Source organism: Xyrauchen texanus, chromosome 45 (genome assembly GCF_025860055.1).
Source record: "Xyrauchen texanus isolate HMW12.3.18 chromosome 45, RBS_HiC_50CHRs, whole genome shotgun sequence".
NCBI lineage: Eukaryota > Metazoa > Chordata > Actinopteri > Cypriniformes > Catostomidae > Xyrauchen > Xyrauchen texanus.
This window is the reverse complement of record NC_068320.1, coordinates 3,694,764-3,713,374: the sequence shown is the minus strand read 5'-3', so window position 1 is coordinate 3,713,374 and position 18,611 is coordinate 3,694,764. Positions and strand designations below refer to the sequence as shown.

Below are 18,611 nucleotides of genomic sequence, written 5' to 3'. Positions count from 1 at the left end.
TAAATCCCTGGGAGGAGTATTTCCAATTCCTCAGTATGCCTTTTTCAAACAATCCAAAATGGCCAACTTCCTTTTGGGCAGAACCTATGACTGTGAGTCGCGAAAGTTGTCCGGCTTGATGAGATCTATGTGTGTACAAAGTTTGGTAACTGTACCTCAAAAGGGATGTGCTAGATAGCCCCTGAACATGCCCATGATCTAGGTGGCTCGAAGAGTCCATTCTGCATCCATCAGTCATATGAGAAATAGAAACAAACAATACATACACATTCATATATACACTCACTTAAAACAGCAGAATCTGCGCGAGTCAAAATCATCTCTCTCTCGCTGCGTGCATTTAGCACCTGACTGTTGAGGTTAGTGTGAGCGTGTGCAGGGAAGCGCATTTTACGTTATTTACGATGTTACACGTATAAACCTTCATAAACCCGTTAATCCGAAACGCAAATGCCATTATTTTGCGTCTCTCGCTCCTGCTTGTAATCGACAAAGCGGTCAAAGCGGGACAATTTGCAAGCGTCCAAAGGTCTATTCACGTTTTAAAATTTTGCAGTGTATTCAACATCTACGTTCAAAGTGAGCGATGCAATAGATCCAAAATAATTACCGGTGACCTGCATTTTTTCTAGAAATAACTAGCATTATTACTACAAATAAATGTTTCAGTAACTAAAACCTTTTGACTTTCAATAGAAAATATAGACAACACATGTTAAATAACATTCTTACCTTGCAAAAATCGCCTCAGTTTTTAATTTGAAGTAGAAAGTCCAACACCAGAGTAAATCTCCCGTGATTTCTCCTGGGAGGAGACAGAGGGAAATCACGGACGACTGTGATGATGATACATTTATTATTCTTGCCCAGTAACCCCTTAACCAATCACATGTGCCTTTAGCTTATATTGTCATGAGTAGGGCAGATTTCAGAAATAAAATTGGTGATTGGTAATTGGTATATATTGAGTGGGGACACATTGTTTGCATTTTTTTGAGATTCAACTGCAAAAGACCTCAACCAACTCATGAACTCAGTCCCCGCCCATTCTGGATTCAGACATGTTGAAAATCATTTAACAAGTGAGCTTGGATGCCCTCTATTGGACATTTCTTGTAATTGCCACAGATAATTAATAGACAATGGATTAAACATGGGTTTTCTTATATTTTTACATTTCAGTTGATATTTTTACTATATTTTATTTAAAAATTATATTTTTTACTATATTTTATTTAAAGTCTAATGTTAATAAACATATTTATTACATTTTATATAAAGTTAAATTATGCCAAATACCATAAAACACGTGAATATGCACAAAAATAAATGACTACGTTTCATGCGTTGCCATGCCAACAAAATTTAAGATATCAAGAAACCCTTCAGAATTTAAAATGTGCAATGCCTTGACATCTATTTTTTTTTTTTTTTTGGAAGCAATTCAGGCGAACATAATAGGGGCGTCGTCAGCGTCTGTTAAAAGTGACACTTCCTTCCGCCAGTTGGTGGCGCTACGACCGTGACCCACAATAGTCACATCAAAGTGATCAGCCCGCAAGGACAAACTTTTAGATCAATTTTGATATTTTTAATTATCTGCACGCAGAAGATATGAGACTTTTCCTTTTTCCATTTTTTTATGTTACTTTGTCGCTCGCCATGGCAACACTGTTCGATATAAAAGAGCAAATTTCAAGTACGGGCAACATTATGGTAATGAGCTGACACGGTTCGGCGGCAACCTATTGGAATATAGTAGTGCTCCGCTCTAGCGAAGTCTAGAGAACACAACAGTGTAAACTTTGGTTCCCACCAAACATTAGTTCGAAGCCAAAATGGAGGAGAAACTAATTATTGCCATGGCGGGTTTTCCGTAATATTTGATCTGTCCCTGTTTGCTTACAGGGATATAAATAAAATGTTAAAAGCGATGCGTGGACAAAGGTGTCTGAAATTTTGGATTTGCCATTATATAATAATAGATTAAAATATTTCATGAGGATATACGCTACTTGTGATATGTCGTCAAAAGTTACCGCTCGACATGTCTGGATGTTTTGAGGCCCCTTTAAATGTAGTTAACAAAACCAAGCATTCTGAGCGAATGTTGCCGCCTATTTCAACTACGTCAGAGTGTCCACGATTTTTCCATAGCGTTTTTGGCAGGGCAGCCTGAGCCGAATTTTGGCGTTTTCTTGCATTTTTACATTTCAGTTGATATTTGTACTAGGTTTTATTTATCGCCATGGCAACACCGTTCAATATATCAGAAAACCCTCAGCAACTTAGCATTATTACTACAAATAAATGTTTCAGTAACTAAAACCTTTTGACTTTCAATAGAAAATATAGACAACACATGTTAAAGAACGTTCTTACCTTGCAAAAATCGCTTCAGTTTTTATTTGAAGTAGTAAGTCCAACACCGGAGTAAATCTCCAGTGATTTCCCCTCTGTCTCCTCCCAGGAAAAATGAAGGATGACTGTGATTACGATACATTTATTATTCTTGCCCAGAAACCCCTTAACCAATCACATGTGCCTTTAGCTTATTCTGTCATGGGTATCTGGGCAGATTTCAGAAATAAAATCGGTGATTGGACGGCTGAAGACACTGTGGTAGGAACCATGGGAAGAATTGTTCCCAAATTTTTAAAGCTCCGGCTGGAAAGGGTTAAAGGTTTTTAAAGATTGCATCCGCACCTCAGTTGATGTATATATTGAGTGGGGACACATTGTTTGCATTTTTTTATGAGATTCGACTGCAAACGACCTCAACCAACTCATAAACTCAGTCCCGCCCATTCTGGACTCCGACCAGTTGAAAATCCATTCAGCAAGTGAGCTTGGATGCCCTCTATTGGACATTTCTTGTAATTGCCACAGATAATTAATAGACGATGGATTAAACAATGGTTTTCTTGTATTTTTAAATTTCAGTTGATATTTTTACTATATTTTATTTAAAGTCTAATGTTAATAAACATATTTATTACATTTTATATAAAGTTAAATTATGCCAAATACCACAAAACACGTGAATATGCACAAAAATAAATGACTACGTTTTATGCGTTGCCATGCCAACAAAATTTAAGATATCAAGAAACCCTTCAGAATTTAAAATGTGCAATGCCTTGACATTAATCTGTATTTTTTTTTTTTGGAAGCAATTCAGGCGAACATAATAGGGATGTCGTCAACGTCTGTTAAAAGTGACACACTTCCTTCCGCTAGTTGGTGGCTCCCATATATCCCATCCCAAAATTGGCTCAATTTTGATATTTCTAATTATCTGCATGCAGAAGATATGAGACTTTTCCTTTTTCCATTTTTTACGTTAATTTGTCGCCAGCCATGGCAACACTGTTCGATATAAAAGAGCAAAGTTCAAGTCGCGGGCAACATTATGGTAATGAGCTGTGACACGGTTCAGCGGCAACCTATTGGAATATAGAAGTGCTCCGCTCTAGCAAAGTCTAGAGAACACAACAGTGTAAACTTTGGTTCCCACCAAACATTAGTTCGAAGGCAAAATGGAGGAGAAACTGATTATTGCCATGGCGGGTTTTCCGTAATATTTGATCCGTCCCTGTTTGCTTGCAGGGATATAAGTAAAATGTTAAAAGCGATGCGTGGACAAAGGTGTCTGAAATTTTGGGTGTGCTAGGTGAGTTGATGAAGCGGTTATTATGGTTTATATAATATTATATAATAATAGATTAAAATATTTCATGAGGATATCACGCTACTTGAGATATGTCATCAAAAGTTACCGCTCGACATGTCTGGATGTTTTGAGGCCTCTTTAAATATAGTTAACAAAACATTCTGAGCGAATGTTGCCGCCTATTTCAACCACATCAGAGTGTCCACGATTTTTCCATAGCGTTGTTGGCAGGGCAGCCTGAGGGAATTTTGGCGTTTTCTAGCATTTTTACATTTCAGTTGATATTTGTACCGTTTAATTTATACGCCATGGCAACACCGTCCAATATATCAAAAACCCTCAGCAGCTTAGCATTATTACTACAAATAAATGTTGCGTAACTAAAATCTTTTGACTTTCAATAGAAAATATAGACAACACATGTTAAAGAACGTTCTTACCTTGCAAAAATCGTCTCAGTTTTTAATTTGAAGTATTAAGTCCAACACGGAGTAAATCTCCGTGATTTCCCTCTGTCTGCTCCCAGGAAATATTAAGGATGACTGTGATTACGATACATTTATTATTCTTGCCCAGTAACCCCTTAACCAATCACATGTGCCTTTAGCTTATATTTTCATGAGTATCTGGGCAGATTTCAGAAATAAAATCGGTGATTGGACGGCGAAGACACGGAGACAGGAACCATGGGAAGAATTGTTCCCAAATTTGAGCAGCTCCGGCTGGAAAGGGTTAAAGGTTCTTAAAGATTGCATCCGCACCTCAGTTGATGTATATATTGAGTGGGGAAACATTGTTTGATTTCAACTACGTCAGAGTGTCCACGATTTTTCCATAGCGTTGTTGGCAGGGCAGCCTGAGCCGAATTTTGGCGTTTTCTAGCATTTTTACATTTCAGTTGATATTTGTACTATGTTTTATTTATCGCCATGGCAACACCGTTCAATATATCAGAAAACCCTCAGCAACTAGTATCGTCAATGTCTTTGCATGATGTCAGCCCTCATTTGGTGCCTGTACCATTAAATCCCTGGGAGGAGTATTTCCAATTCCTCAGTATGCCTTTTTCAAACAATCCAAAATGGCCAACTTCCTTTTGGGCAGAACCTATGACTGTGAGTCGCGAAAGTTGTCCGGCTTGATGAGATCTATGTGTGTACAAAGTTTGGTAACTGTACCTCAAAAGGGATGTGCTAGATAGCCCCTGAACATGCCCATGATCTAGGTGGCGCCGAAGAGTCCATTCTGCATCCATCAGTCATATGAGAAATAGAAACAAACAATACATACACATTCATATATACACTCACTTAAAACAGCAGAATCTGCTGCGAGTCAAAATCATCTCTCTCTCTGCTCGTGCATTTAGCACCTGACTGTTGAGGTTAGTGTGGCGTGTGCAGGGAAGCGCATTTTACGTTATTTACGATGTTACACGTATAAACCTTCATAAACCCGTTAATCCGAAGCGCAAATGCCATTATTTTGCGTCTCTCGCTCCTGCTTGTAATCGACAAAGCGGTCAAAGCGGGACAATTTGCAAGCGTCCAAAGGTCTATTCACGTTTTAAAATTTTGCAGTGTATTCAACATCTACGTTCAAAGTGAGCGATGCAATAGATCCAAAATAATTACCGGTGACCTGCATTTTTTCTAGAAATAACTAGCATTATTACTACAAATAAATGTTTCAGTAACTAAAACCTTTTGACTTTCAATAGAAAATATAGACAACACATGTTAAATAACATTCTTACCTTGCAAAAATCGCCTCAGTTTTTAATTTGAAGTAGAAAGTCCAACACCAGAGTAAATCTCCCGTGATTTCTCCTGGGAGGAGACAGAGGGAAATCACGGACGACTGTGATGATGATACATTTATTATTCTTGCCCAGTAACCCCTTAACCAATCACATGTGCCTTTAGCTTATATTGTCATGAGTAGGGCAGATTTCAGAAATAAAATTGGTGATTGGTAATTGGTATATATTGAGTGGGGACACATTGTTTGCATTTTTTTGAGATTCAACTGCAAAAGACCTCAACCAACTCATGAACTCAGTCCCGCCCATTCTGGATTCAGACATGTTGAAAATCATTTAACAAGTGAGCTTGGATGCCCTCTATTGGACATTTCTTGTAATTGCCACAGATAATTAATAGACAATGGATTAAACATGGGTTTTCTTATATTTTTACATTTCAGTTGATATTTTTACTATATTTTATTTAAAAATTATATTTTTTACTATATTTTATTTAAAGTCTAATGTTAATAAACATATTTATTACATTTTATATAAAGTTAAATTATGCCAAATACCATAAAACACGTGAATATGCACAAAAATAAATGACTACGTTTCATGCGTTGCCATGCCAACAAAATTTAAGATATCAAGAAACCCTTCAGAATTTAAAATGTGCAATGCCTTGACATCTATTTTTTTTTTTTTTTTGGAAGCAATTCAGGCTGAACATAATAGGGGCGTCGTCAGCGTCTGTTAAAAGTGACACTTCCTTCCGCCAGTTGGTGGCGCTTCGACCGTGACCCACAATAGTCACATCAAAGTGATCAGCCGCAAGGACAAACTTTTAGATCAATTTTGATATTTTTAATTATCTGCACGCAGAAGATATGAGACTTTTCCTTTTTCCATTTTTTTATGTTACTTTGTCAGCTCGCCATGGCAACACTGTTCGATATAAAAGAGCAAATTTCAAGTACGGGCAACATTATGGTAATGAGCTGACACGGTTCGGCGGCAACCTATTGGAATATAGTAGTGCTCCGCTCTAGCGAAGTCTAGAGAACACAACAGTGTAAACTTTGGTTCCCACCAAACATTAGTTCGAAGCCAAAATGGAGGAGAAACTAATTATTGCCATGGCGGGTTTTCCGTAATATTTGATCTGTCCCTGTTTGCTTACAGGGATATAAATAAAATGTTAAAAGCGATGCGTGGACAAAGGTGTCTGAAATTTTGGATTTGCCATTATATAATAATAGATTAAAATATTTCATGAGGATATACGCTACTTGTGATATGTCGTCAAAAGTTACCGCTCGACATGTCTGGATGTTTTGAGGCCCCTTTAAATGTAGTTAACAAAACCAAGCATTCTGAGCGAATGTTGCCGCCTATTTCAACTACGTCAGAGTGTCCACGATTTTTCCATAGCGTTTTTGGCAGGGCAGCCTGAGCGAATTTTGGCGTTTTCTTGCATTTTTACATTTCAGTTGATATTTGTACTAGGTTTTATTTATCGCCATGGCAACACCGTTCAATATATCAGAAAACCCTCAGCAACTTAGCATTATTACTACAAATAAATGTTTCAGTAACTAAAACCTTTTGACTTTCAATAGAAAATATAGACAACACATGTTAAAGAACGTTCTTACCTTGCAAAAATCGCTTCAGTTTTTATTTGAAGTAGTAAGTCCAACACCGAGTAAATCTCCAGTGATTTCCCTCTGTCTCCTCCCAGGAAAAATGAAGGATGACTGTGATTACGATACATTTATTATTCTTGCCCAGAAACCCTTAACCAATCACATGTGCCTTTAGCTTATTCTGTCATGGGTATCTGGGCAGATTTCAGAAATAAAATCGGTGATTGGACGGCGAAGACACTGTGGTAGGAACCATGGGAAGAATTGTTCCCAAATTTTTAAAGCTCCGGCTGGAAAGGGTTAAAGGTTTTTAAAGATTGCATCCGCACCTCAGTTGATGTATATATTGAGTGGGGACACATTGTTTGCATTTTTTTATGAGATTCGACTGCAAACGACCTCAACCAACTCATAAACTCAGTCCCGCCCATTCTGGACTCCGACCAGTTGAAAATCCATTCAGCAAGTGAGCTTGGATGCCCTCTATTGGACATTTCTTGTAATTGCCACAGATAATTAATAGGCGATGGATTAAACAATGGTTTTCTTGTATTTTTAAATTTCAGTTGATATTTTTACTATATTTTATTTAAAGTCTAATGTTAATAAACATATTTATTACATTTTATATAAAGTTAAATTATGCCAAATACCACAAAACACGTGAATATGCACAAAAATAAATGACTACGTTTTATGCGTTGCCATGCCAACAAAATTTAAGATATCAAGAAACCCTTCAGAATTTAAAATGTGCAATGCCTTGACATTAATCTGTATTTTTTTTTTTTGGAAGCAATTCAGGCTGAACATAATAGGGATGATCGATCAGCGTCTGTTAAAAGTGACACACTTCCTTCCGCTAGTTGGTGGCTCCCATATATCCCATCCCAAAATTGGCTCAATTTTGATATTTCTAATTATCTGCATGCAGAAGATATGAGACTTTTCCTTTTTCCATTTTTTTACGTTAATTTGTCAGCTCGCCATGGCAACACTGTTCGATATAAAAGAGCAAAGTTCAAGTCGCGGGCAACATTATGGTAATGAGCTGTGACACGGTTCAGCGGCAACCTATTGGAATATAGAAGTGCTCCGCTCTAGCAAAGTCTAGAGAACACAACAGTGTAAACTTTGGTTCCCACCAAACATTAGTTCGAAGGCAAAATGGAGGAGAAACTGATTATTGCCATGGCGGGTTTTCCGTAATATTTGATCCGTCCCTGTTTGCTTGCAGGGATATAAGTAAAATGTTAAAAGCGATGCGTGGACAAAGGTGTCTGAAATTTTGGGTGTGCTAGGTGAGTTGATGAAGCGGTTATTATGGTTTATATAATATTATATAATAATAGATTAAAATATTTCATGAGGATATACGCGCTACTTGAGATATGTCATCAAAAGTTACCGCTCGACATGTCTGGATGTTTTGAGGCCTCTTTAAATATAGTTAACAAAACATTCTGAACGAATGTTGCCGCCTATTTCAACCACATCAGAGTGTCCACGATTTTTCCATAGCGTTGTTGGCAGGGCAGCCTGAGGGAATTTTGGCGTTTTCTAGCATTTTACATTTCAGTTGATATTTGTACCGTTTAATTTATCGCCATGGCAACACCGTCCAATATATCAAAAAACCCTCAGCAGCTTAGCATTATTACTACAAATAAATGTTGCGTAACTAAAATCTTTTGACTTTCAATAGAAAATATAGACAACACATGTTAAAGAACGTTCTTACCTTGCAAAAATCGTCTCAGTTTTTAATTTGAAGTATTAAGTCCAACACCGGAGTAAATCTCCGTGATTTCCCCTCTGTCTGCTCCCAGGAAATATTAAGGATGACTGTGATTACGATACATTTATTATTCTTGCCCAGTAACCCCTTAACCAATCACATGTGCCTTTAGCTTATATTTTCATGAGTATCTGGGCAGATTTCAGAAATAAAATCGGTGATTGGACGGCTAAGACACGGAGACAGGAACCATGGGAAGAATTGTTCCCAAATTTGAACGCCCGGCTGGAAAGGGTTAAAGGTTCTTAAAGATTGCATCCGCACCTCAGTTGATGTATATATTGAGTGGGGAAACATTGTTTGATTTCAACTACGTCAGAGTGTCCACGATTTTTCCATAGCGTTGTTGGCAGGGCAGCCTGAGCCGAATTTTGGCGTTTTCTAGCATTTTTACATTTCAGTTGATATTTGTACTATGTTTTATTTATCGCCATGGCAACACCGTTCAATATATCAGAAAACCCTCAGCAACTAGTATCGTCAATGTCTTTGCATGATGTACGCCCTCATTTGGTGCCTGTACCATTAAATCCCTGGGAGGAGTATTTCCAATTCCTCAGTATGCCTTTTTCAAACAATCCAAAATGGCCAACTTCCTTTTGGGCAGAACCTATGACTGTGAGTCGCGAAAGTTGTCCGGCTTGATGAGATCTATGTGTGTACAAAGTTTGGTAACTGTACCTCAAAAGGGATGTGCTAGATAGCCCCTGAACATGCCCATGATCTAGGTGGCGCCGAAGAGTCCATTCTGCATCCATCAGTCATATGAGAAATAGAAACAAACAATACATACACATTCATATATACACTCACTTAAAACAGCAGAATCTGCTGCGAGTCAAAATCATCTCTCTCTCTGCTCGTGCATTTAGCACCTGACTGTTGAGGTTAGTGTGAGCGTGTGCAGGGAAGCGCATTTTACGTTATTTACGATGTTACACGTATAAACCTTCATAAACCCGTTAATCCGAAACGCAAATGCCATTATTTTGCGTCTCTCGCTCCTGCTTGTAATCGACAAAGCGGTCAAAGCGGGACAATTTGCAAGCGTCCAAAGGTCTATTCACGTTTTAAAATTTTGCAGTGTATTCAACATCTACGTTCAAAGTGAGCGATGCAATAGATCCAAAATAATTACCGGTGACCTGCATTTTTTCTAGAAATAACTAGCATTATTACTACAAATAAATGTTTCAGTAACTAAAACCTTTTGACTTTCAATAGAAAATATAGACAACACATGTTAAATAACATTCTTACCTTGCAAAAATCGCCTCAGTTTTTAATTTGAAGTAGAAAGTCCAACACCAGAGTAAATCTCCCGTGATTTCTCCTGGGAGGAGACAGAGGGAAATCACGGACGACTGTGATGATGATACATTTATTATTCTTGCCCAGTAACCCCTTAACCAATCACATGTGCCTTTAGCTTATATTGTCATGAGTAGGGCAGATTTCAGAAATAAAATTGGTGATTGGTAATTGGTATATATTGAGTGGGGACACATTGTTTGCATTTTTTTGAGATTCAACTGCAAAAGACCTCAACCAACTCATGAACTCAGTCCCGCCCATTCTGGATTCAGACATGTTGAAAATCATTTAACAAGTGAGCTTGGATGCCCTCTATTGGACATTTCTTGTAATTGCCACAGATAATTAATAGACAATGGATTAAACATGGGTTTTCTTATATTTTTACATTTCAGTTGATATTTTTACTATATTTTATTTAAAAATTATATTTTTTACTATATTTTATTTAAAGTCTAATGTTAATAAACATATTTATTACATTTTATATAAAGTTAAATTATGCCAAATACCATAAAACACGTGAATATGCACAAAAATAAATGACTACGTTTCATGCGTTGCCATGCCAACAAAATTTAAGATATCAAGAAACCCTTCAGAATTTAAAATGTGCAATGCCTTGACATCTATTTTTTTTTTTTTTTGGAAGCAATTCAGGCTGAACATAATAGGGGCGTCGTCAACGTCTGTTAAAAGTGACACTTCCTTCCGCCAGTTGGTGGCGCTTACGACCGTGACCCACAATAGTCACATCAAAGTGATCAGCCCGCAAGGACAAACTTTTAGATCAATTTTGATATTTTTAATTATCTGCACGCAGAAGATATGAGACTTTTCCTTTTTCCATTTTTTTATGTTACTTTGTCGCTACGCCATGGCAACACTGTTCGATATAAAAGAGCAAATTTCAAGTACGGGCAACATTATGGTAATGAGCTGACACGGTTCGGCGGCAACCTATTGGAATATAGTAGTGCTCCGCTCTAGCGAAGTCTAGAGAACACAACAGTGTAAACTTTGGTTCCCACCAAACATTAGTTCGAAGCCAAAATGGAGGAGAAACTAATTATTGCCATGGCGGGTTTTCCGTAATATTTGATCTGTCCCTGTTTGCTTACAGGGATATAAATAAAATGTTAAAAGCGATGCGTGGACAAAGGTGTCTGAAATTTTGGATTTGCCATTATATAATAATAGATTAAAATATTTCATGAGGATATACGCTACTTGTGATATGTCGTCAAAAGTTACCGCTCGACATGTCTGGATGTTTTGAGGCCCCTTTAAATGTAGTTAACAAAACCAAGCATTCTGAACGAATGTTGCCGCCTATTTCAACTACGCCAGAGTGTCCACGATTTTTCCATAGCGTTTTTGGCAGGGCAGCCTGAGCTGAATTTTGGCGTTTTCTTGCATTTTTACATTTCAGTTGATATTTGTACTAGGTTTTATTTATCGCCATGGCAACACCGTTCAATATATCAGAAAACCCTCAGCAACTTAGCATTATTACTACAAATAAATGTTTCAGTAACTAAAACCTTTTGACTTTCAATAGAAAATATAGACAACACATGTTAAAGAACGTTCTTACCTTGCAAAAATCGCTTCAGTTTTTATTTGAAGTAGTAAGTCCAACACCGGAGTAAATCTCCAGTGATTTCCCTCTGTCTCCTCCCAGGAAAAATGAAGGATGACTGTGATTACGATACATTTATTATTCTTGCCCAGAAACCCCTTAACCAATCACATGTGCCTTTAGCTTATTCTGTCATGGGTATCTGGGCAGATTTCAGAAATAAAATCGGTGATTGGACGGCGAAGACACTGTGGTAGGAACCATGGGAAGAATTGTTCCCAAATTTTTAAAGCTCCGGCTGGAAAGGGTTAAAGGTTTTTAAAGATTGCATCCGCACCTCAGTTGATGTATATATTGAGTGGGGACACATTGTTTGCATTTTTTTATGAGATTCGACTGCAAACGACCTCAACCAACTCATAAACTCAGTCCCGCCCATTCTGGACTCCGACCAGTTGAAAATCCATTCAGCAAGTGAGCTTGGATGCCCTCTATTGGACATTTCTTGTAATTGCCACAGATAATTAATAGACGATGGATTAAACAATGGTTTTCTTGTATTTTTAAATTTCAGTTGATATTTTTACTATATTTTATTTAAAGTCTAATGTTAATAAACATATTTATTACATTTTATATAAAGTTAAATTATGCCAAATACCACAAAACACGTGAATATGCACAAAAATAAATGACTACGTTTTATGCGTTGCCATGCCAACAAAATTTAAGATATCAAGAAACCCTTCAGAATTTAAAATGTGCAATGCCTTGACATTAATCTGTATTTTTTTTTTTTGGAAGCAATTCAGGCTGAACATAATAGGGATGTCGATCAGCGTCTGTTAAAAGTGACACACTTCCTTCCGCTAGTTGGTGGCTCCCATATATCCCATCCCAAAATTGGCTCAATTTTGATATTTCTAATTATCTGCATGCAGAAGATATGAGACTTTTCCTTTTTCCATTTTTTTACGTTAATTTGTCGCTCAGCCATGGCAACACTGTTCGATATAAAAGAGCAAAGTTCAAGTCGCGGGCAACATTATGGTAATGAGCTGTGACACGGTTCAGCGGCAACCTATTGGAATATAGAAGTGCTCCGCTCTAGCAAAGTCTAGAGAACACAACAGTGTAAACTTTGGTTCCCACCAAACATTAGTTCGAAGGCAAAATGGAGGAGAAACTGATTATTGCCATGGCGGGTTTTCCGTAATATTTGATCCGTCCCTGTTTGCTTGCAGGGATATAAGTAAAATGTTAAAAACGATGCGTGGACAAAGGTGTCTGAAATTTTGGGTGTGCTAGGTGAGTTGATGAAGCGGTTATTATGGTTTATATAATATTATATAATAATAGATTAAAATATTTCATGAGGATATACAGCTACTTGAGATATGTCATCAAAAAGTTACCGCTCGACATGTCTGGATGTTTTGAGGCCTCTTTAAATATAGTTAACAAAACATTCTGAGCGAATGTTGCCGCCTATTTCAACCACATCAGAGTGTCCACGATTTTTCCATAGCGTTGTTGGCAGGGCAGCCTGAGGGAATTTTGACGTTTTCTAGCATTTTTACATTTCAGTTGATATTTGTACCGTTTAATTTATACGCCATGGCAACACCGTCCAATATATCAAAAAACCCTCAGCAGCTTAGCATTATTACTACAAATAAATGTTGCGTAACTAAAATCTTTTGACTTTCAATAGAAAATATAGACAACACATGTTAAAGAACGTTCTTACCTTGCAAAAATCGTCTCAGTTTTTAATTTGAAGTATTAAGTCCAACACCGGAGTAAATCTCCGTGATTTCCCCTCTGTCTGCTCCCAGGAAATATTAAGGATGACTGTGATTACGATACATTTATTATTCTTGCCCAGTAACCCCTTAACCAATCACATGTGCCTTTAGCTTATATTTTCATGAGTATCTGGGCAGATTTCAGAAATAAAATCGGTGATTGGACGGCGAAGACACGGAGACAGGAACCATGGGAAGAATTGTTCCCAAATTTGAACGCTCCGGCTGGAAAGGGTTAAAGGTTCTTAAAGATTGCATCCGCACCTCAGTTGATGTATATATTGAGTGGGGAAACATTGTTTGATTTCAACTACGTCAGAGTGTCCACGATTTTTCCATAGCGTTGTTGGCAGGGCAGCCTGAGCTGAATTTTGACGTTTTCTAGCATTTTTACATTTCAGTTGATATTTGTACTATGTTTTATTTATCGCCATGGCAACACCGTTCAATATATCAGAAAACCCTCAGCAACTAGTATCGTCAATGTCTTTGCATGATGTCAGCCCTCATTTGGTGCCTGTACCATTAAATCCCTGGGAGGAGTATTTCCAATTCCTCAGTATGCCTTTTTCAAACAATCCAAAATGGCCAACTTCCTTTTGGGCAGAACCTATGACTGTGAGTGCTGAAAGTTGTCCGGCTTGATGAGATCTATGTGTGTACAAAGTTTGGTAACTGTACCTCAAAAGGGATGTGCTAGATAGCCCCTGAACATGCCCATGATCTAGGTGGCGCCGAAGAGTCCATTCTGCATCCATCAGTCATATGAGAAATAGAAACAAACAATACATACACATTCATATATACACTCACTTAAAACAGCAGAATCTGCGCGAGTCAAAATCATCTCTCTCTCTCGCTCGTGCATTTAGCACCTGACTGTTGAGGTTAGTGTGAGCGTGTGCAGGGAAGCGCATTTTACGTTATTTACGATGTTACACGTATAAACCTTCATAAACCCGTTAATCCGAAGCGCAAATGCCATTATTTTGCGTCTCTCGCTCCTGCTTGTAATCGACAAAGCGGTCAAACGGGACAATTTGCAAGCGTCCAAAGGTCTATTCACGTTTTAAAATTTTGCAGTGTATTCAACATCTACGTTCAAAGTGAGCGATGCAATAGATCCAAAATAATTACCGGTGACCTGCATTTTTCTAGAAATAACTAGCATTATTACTACAAATAAATGTTTCAGTAACTAAAACCTTTTGACTTTCAATAGAAAATATAGACAACACATGTTAAATAACATTCTTACCTTGCAAAAATCGCCTCAGTTTTTAATTTGAAGTAGAAAGTCCAACACCAGAGTAAATCTCCCGTGATTTCTCCTGGGAGGAGACAGAGGGAAATCACGGACGACTGTGATGATGATACATTTATTATTCTTGCCCAGTAACCCCTTAACCAATCACATGTGCCTTTAGCTTATATTGTCATGAGTAGGGCAGATTTCAGAAATAAAATTGGTGATTGGTAATTGGTATATATTGAGTGGGGACACATTGTTTGCATTTTTTTGAGATTCAACTGCAAAAGACCTCAACCAACTCATGAACTCAGTCCCGCCCATTCTGGATTCAGACATGTTGAAAATCATTTAACAAGTGAGCTTGGATGCCCTCTATTGGACATTTCTTGTAATTGCCACAGATAATTAATAGACAATGGATTAAACATGGGTTTTCTTATATTTTTACATTTCAGTTGATATTTTTACTATATTTTATTTAAAAATTATATTTTTTTACTATATTTTATTTAAAGTCTAATGTTAATAAACATATTTATTACATTTTATATAAAGTTAAATTATGCCAAATACCATAAAACACGTGAATATGCACAAAAATAAATGACTACGTTTCATGCGTTGCCATGCCAACAAAATTTAAGATATCAAGAAACCCTTCAGAATTTAAAATGTGCAATGCCTTGACATCTATTTTTTTTTTTTTTTGGAAGCAATTCAGGCTGAACATAATAGGGACGTCGTCAACGTCTGTTAAAAGTGACACTTCCTTCCGCCAGTTGGTGGCGCTACGACCGTGACCCACAATAGTCACATCAAAGTGATCAGCCCGCAAGGACAAACTTTTAGATCAATTTTGATATTTTTAATTATCTGCACGCAGAAGATATGAGACTTTTCCTTTTTCCATTTTTTTATGTTACTTTGTCGCTCGCCATGGCAACACTGTTCGATATAAAAGAGCAAATTTCAAGTACGGGCAACATTATGGTAATGAGCTGACACGGTTCGGCGGCAACCTATTGGAATATAGTAGTGCTCCGCTCTAGCGAAGTCTAGAGAACACAACAGTGTAAACTTTGGTTCCCACCAAACATTAGTTCGAAGCCAAAATGGAGGAGAAACTAATTATTGCCATGGCGGGTTTTCCGTAATATTTGATCTGTCCCTGTTTGCTTACAGGGATATAAATAAAATGTTAAAAACGATGCGTGGACAAAGGTGTCTGAAATTTTGGATTTGCCATTATATAATAATAGATTAAAATATTTCATGAGGATATACGCTACTTGTGATATGTCGTCAAAAGTTACCGCTCGACATGTCTGGATGTTTTGAGGCCCCTTTAAATGTAGTTAACAAAACCAAGCATTCTGAACGAATGTTGCCGCCTATTTCAACTACGTCAGAGTGTCCACGATTTTTCCATAGCGTTTTTGGCAGGGCAGCCTGAGCGAATTTTGACGTTTTCTTGCATTTTTACATTTCAGTTGATATTTGTACTAGGTTTTATTTATCGCCATGGCAACACCGTTCAATATATCAGAAAACCCTCAGCAACTTAGCATTATTACTACAAATAAATGTTTCAGTAACTAAAACCTTTTGACTTTCAATAGAAAATATAGACAACACATGTTAAAGAACGTTCTTACCTTGCAAAAATCGCTTCAGTTTTTATTTGAAGTAGTAAGTCCAACACCGGAGTAAATCTCCAGTGATTTCCCTCTGTCTCCTCCCAGGAAAAATGAAGGATGACTGTGATTACGATACATTTATTATTCTTGCCCAGAAACCCCTTAACCAATCACATGTGCCTTTAGCTTATTCTGTCATGGGTATCTGGGCAGATTTCAGAAATAAAATCGGTGATTGGATCGGCGAAGACACTGTGGTAGGAACCATGGGAAGAATTGTTCCCAAATTTTTAAAGCTCCGGCTGGAAAGGGTTAAAGGTTTTTAAAGATTGCATCCGCACCTCAGTTGATGTATATATTGAGTGGGGACACATTGTTTGCATTTTTTTTATGAGATTCGACTGCAAACGACCTCAACCAACTCATAAACTCAGTCCCTGCCCATTCTGGACTCCGACCAGTTGAAAATCCATTCAGCAAGTGAGCTTGGATGCCCTCTATTGGACATTTCTTGTAATTGCCACAGATAATTAATAGACGATGGATTAAACAATGGTTTTCTTGTATTTTTAAATTTCAGTTGATATTTTTACTATATTTTATTTAAAGTCTAATGTTAATAAACATATTTATTACATTTTATATAAAGTTAAATTATGCCAAATACCACAAAACACGTGAATATGCACAAAAATAAATGACTACGTTTTATGCGTTGCCATGCCAACAAAATTTAAGATATCAAGAAACCCTTCAGAATTTAAAATGTGCAATGCCTTGACATTAATCTGTATTTTTTTTTTTTGGAAGCAATTCAGGCTGAACATAATAGGGATGTCGATCAGCGTCTGTTAAAAGTGACACACTTCCTTCCGCTAGTTGGTGGCTCCCATATATCCCATCCCAAAATTGGCTCAATTTTGATATTTCTAATTATCTGCATGCAGAAGATATGAGACTTTTCCTTTTTCCATTTTTTTACGTTAATTTGTCGCTCGCCATGGCAACACTGTTCGATATAAAAGAGCAAAGTTCAAGTCGCGGGCAACATTATGGTAATGAGCTGTGACACGGTTCAGCGGCAACCTATTGGAATATAGAAGTGCTCCGCTCTAGCAAAGTCTAGAGAACACAACAGTGTAAACTTTGGTTCCCACCAAACATTAGTTCGAAGGCAAAATGGAGGAGAAACTGATTATTGCCATGGCGGGTTTTCCGTAATATTTGATCCGTCCCTGTTTGCTTGCAGGGATATAAGTAAAATGTTAAAAACGATGCGTGGACAAAGGTGTCTGAAATTTTGGGTGTGCTAGGTGAGTTGATGAAGCGGTTATTATGGTTTATATAATATTATATAATAATAGATTAAAATATTTCATGAGGATATACGCGCTACTTGAGATATGTCATCAAAAAGTTACCGCTCGACATGTCTGGATGTTTTGAGGCCTCTTTAAATATAGTTAACAAAACATTCTGAACGAATGTTGCCGCCTATTTCAACCACATCAGAGTGTCCACGATTTTTCCATAGCGTTGTTGGCAGGGCAGCCTGAGGGAATTTTGACGTTTTCTAGCATTTTTACATTTCAGTTGATATTTGTACCGTTTAATTTATCGCCATGGCAACACCGTCCAATATATCAAAAACCCTCAGCAGCTTAGCATTATTACTACAAATAAATGTTGCGTAACTAAAATCTTTTGACTTTCAATAGAAAATATAGACAACACATGTTAAAGAACGTTCTTACCTTGCAAAAATCGTCTCAGTTTTTAATTTGAAGTATTAAGTCCAACACCGGAGTAAATCTCCGTGATTTCCCCTCTGTCTGCTCCCAGGAAATATTAAGGATGACTGTGATTACGATACATTTATTATTCTTGCCCAGTAACCCCTTAACCAATCACATGTGCCTTTAGCTTATATTTTCATGAGTATCTGGGCAGATTTCAGAAATAAAATCGGTGATTGGACGGCGAAGACACGGAGACAGGAACCATGGGAAGAATTGTTCCCAAATTTGAACGCTCCGGCTGGAAAGGGTTAAAGGTTCTTAAAGATTGCATCCGCACCTCAGTTGATGTATATATTGAGTGGGGAAACATTGTTTGATTTCAACTACGTCAGAGTGTCCACGATTTTTCCAT

At 37.4% G+C, this 18,611-nt stretch overlaps 1 long non-coding RNA gene across 15 annotated transcripts in view; it reads right to left on the bottom strand.

The window, feature by feature from the left end:
* The window catches only part of LOC127637441 (uncharacterized), an 80,552-nt gene extending 64,002 nt beyond the window's left edge, over positions 1–16,550 (bottom strand). For 3 of the 15 annotated variants that reach the window (XR_007969737.1, XR_007969738.1, XR_007969736.1), the window contains exons 1-2: positions 11,779–11,849; positions 733–805 (exon numbers count right to left, since the gene is read on the bottom strand). This is a non-coding gene — a long non-coding RNA (uncharacterized LOC127637441). Of the gene's footprint in view, positions 1–732; positions 806–4,851; positions 4,919–5,429; positions 5,503–9,548; positions 9,616–10,127; positions 10,201–11,778; positions 11,850–14,252; positions 14,320–14,829; positions 14,903–16,478 lie in introns of those variants that run through there. The other 12 variants (XR_007969746.1, XR_007969747.1, XR_007969739.1 and 9 more) reach the window with 9 other exon arrangements.
* Positions 16,551–18,611: the final 2,061 nt, after the last annotated feature.